At 38.9% G+C, this 3309-nt stretch overlaps 1 pseudogene; it reads left to right on the top strand.

Moving 5' to 3' along the window:
- Positions 1–1322: 1322 nt before the first annotated feature.
- LOC149218250 (AAA-ATPase At3g28580 pseudogene) lies at positions 1323–3050 on the top strand (annotated as a pseudogene).
- The last annotated feature ends 259 nt before the right edge of the window (positions 3051–3309 follow it).

Below are 3309 nucleotides of genomic sequence, written 5' to 3'. Positions count from 1 at the left end.
ATTGAAATATTTCATTTTTAGTAGACATTAAAATATTTTTTTATTACTACATTTTTATTTTATATTTTATAGTAAAAAAAACATTAAATAATGTAATAGAATAATTTTGAATTTTGAATTGCTTTCTATTTATTTATTTAAAATTAATATAAATTTATTTTAATTAAAAGGTATATTATTATTTTTTTAACGTTTCAAATATCACATTTTGACCTCAGGTTAAAAATAGAAAGAGTTAGACCTTTTTTTTTTCTTTATCAAAAAGTTATTTTTCAAAAAAATTATTTTAATTTTTAATATTTCTTATTATAAATTTTCATTTAAGTTTTTACTATCTAAAGGGGAATGAAGCTCTAAATTGTTAAAAACCACGCTTGTGAGGATCAATAAAAGTTAATAAAATATTTTTTAAAGTAAAATTTTAATAAAAAATAATTTAATCCTCCACACATGAATAATGCTGCTAAGGCTATCCACTCAAAATAAAACAATTCAAAATTCAAAACGAGGCGTGTAACTAATATTTAAAAATTAAAACTGATGAATAAAATAAAAGCAGTTGTTTATAACGCGACTTTTTGAAAGCTTTTTCGGCGGGTTTTTCCGGTCGAAATCCGGCAGGAATTTATTGGAATCACAAGTTTGATAGCTAGTTTCTGCACAATGAAAGCCTCTCAGGGGTTTTCCAGGGTGCTGAATCCAAATATGCAGTTAAAAAACCATTTTAACTGCAACAAATCAAGATTTAACCTCAATTTCTTCCGCGGGATTCCGTCACCGGAATCTCCAAAAAGTCGCATTATAAACAACTCCAAAATAAAATAACAAACAATCCACCTGTAAAGTTCAGCAAAACACATATACATATATATAAAAAGTGAATTAGAGTAAGATTAAAAGCTGCGGGTGAGACAAAAACTTTCCATGGAGTGGAAAATTAAAAGTATGCTTACGCTTATTATAGTAAATACTAACCATAATCAAATTTAATATACAACAAGTATTATTAAAAACGATATTTGTAACTTGGCGACGTCCATAGTAGTTAAGGAGTGACTGATATTTGGCATCACTCTTTGGTTTGGCACGACGATAAGTGCACCATGAACTAAGCAAAAGGATCATACATTCCAAAACGAAGTTTCCTTGTAATTTCGCGGCACTTTCGCAGTCCACCAGAAAACCCATGAAATAGACAGGCCGAGTTCCTCTAGGTTCGTTTATATGAAGGCAGGCCAACCCTGCTACCAATAGTCGACTGAGGACCTGCAGTTTTTCCGTTTAGAGGTTAAGGTTTTCTGGTTTCAGTTTGTGGAGATTGAGTTCTTTTCTGATTAGGGTTTGTGGTTTTCTGGTTTCAGTTTATGGAGATTGAGTTCTTTTCTGATTAGGGTTTGTGGTTTTCTGGTTTCATGTTATCAAAATTGAGTTCTTTTCTGTTTAGGGTTTGGGGTGTCCTGGTTTCATTTTATAAAAATGGAGTTCTGGTCGAATTTGGGGTCGATTATGGCAACAATGATATTCTTACGGGCCATAGTGAATGACTACCTTGCCCCAGAATTCTATGATTTGTTAAAACACTCGCTGCGCAAGCTCTTATGGATGGTGTCTTCTTACATCTCGGTTGTTATAGAAGAAAACGATGGCATGAAGGTGAGCGAAGTATATGAAGCTGTGCAGACTTATCTGAGCGCAAGGTCGTATACGGCGGCCAAGAGATTAAAACTGAACAAGAACAAGAACAGCAAAGAGTTTACTTTCACCATGGATCGCAACGAAGAGATTGCAGACGAATTCGAGGGGATCAAAGTGTGGTGGGTTTTCCATAGCAAAACGGTCAAGCGGCTCGTCATGTTCTCGTCGAACTCCGCCCCCGACGAGAAACGATATTACGAGCTGACATTTCACAAGAACCACAGACACAAGGTATTCGAAGCTTATCTCCCCCATGTCATGGCGGAAGCCAAAACGTTGGAGCTGAGAAATCGCCATCGGAAGATCTACACCAATAAATCTGGAGATTCCGGTGGGTCTAATGAATACAGGGCGTGGACACCTGTTGTTTTCGATCATCCTGCGACTTTCCAGACCTTGGCTCTGGAACCGCAGCTGAAGCGGGAGATCATGGAGGATCTGTTGAGATTCTCAAGGGGAGAGAAATATTACCGGCAAGTGGGTAGGGCGTGGAAGCGAGGGTATTTGCTTTATGGCCCCCCTGGAACGGGCAAGTCCAGCTTGATTGCGTCCATGGCTAACTTTCTGGAGTACGACATCTATGACCTGGAGCTGACGCAAGTGAAGAACAATGCCCAACTCAGAAAGCTTCTCATCACCACCACCAATAGATCCATCATCGTCATAGAAGACATCGACTGTTCGCTCGATCTCTCCGACCGCAAGAAGAGGATGAAGTACCATCCGCTGCCACCGCCGCCCAATGTATCCGACCGCAAGAAAAATAAGAAGCAGCAGCCGCCGCCGCCGCCAGAGGAGGAGCAGCCTGCGCAGGCCGACGAGGGCGAGTGGAACCAGGACAGCAGAGTGACGCTCTCCGGCGTTTTGAATTTCACCGACGGGTTGTGGTCGTGTTGCGGAAGCGAGAGACTGTTCGTTTTCACCACCAACCACATCGACCGGCTCGACCCTGCGCTTGTGAGGCGTGGTCGGATGGACAAACATATTCTCCTCTCCTTCTGCACATACCGTGCATTCAAGACTCTCGCCCGCAATTATCTGGACATCGAAAGCCATGAACTGTTTCCGGAGATCAAATGTTTGATGGAGACTGCTCAGATGACACCCGCGGATGTAACCGAATATCTGTTGCAGATGAGAGACCATCCCGCCATTGCTCTCCAAAACCTAATTGAAGCTCTGCGTGAGGCTAAAGATGAAAGACTTACTCACCCTTTGAATGGGTTATCGTTTAGGCTTAGTTCATTTGGTTCATTTAGGTCACGTGTTTTTAGTGTATGAAGCATAGCCGGTGTAAATGTTTATAAATTTTTAATAAAATCACTGTAACGTGGTAGTGGAGTATTGAGGTGTTTGGGCAGTTCGTTACTGTGAACTCACCCCTTTAACATAAATATTGCAATAAAATTCTGTGATGGCTTTAGTTTTAAGTTATATATATAATTGATATGATATTGTTTTGCGGGCTAGTGTTATTATACGTATTCAAAGTGCTCACGTTAAAAATAGTGTGGTATATTATTTTAGGTTATTAAAAAAAAAAAAAAAAAAAAGAGTGAGTTGGTTTATCGTTATTGTTTGAGGATGGTGTTCATAGCATTTAATTTTGCATCT

Source organism: Pinus tabuliformis, chromosome Q (genome assembly GCF_031772625.1).
Source record: "Pinus tabuliformis cultivar Carrire ecotype Pingquan chromosome Q, CPIR1, whole genome shotgun sequence".
Taxonomy (NCBI): domain Eukaryota; kingdom Viridiplantae; phylum Streptophyta; class Pinopsida; order Pinales; family Pinaceae; genus Pinus; species Pinus tabuliformis.
This window is presented reverse-complemented; position numbering and strand designations above follow the sequence as displayed.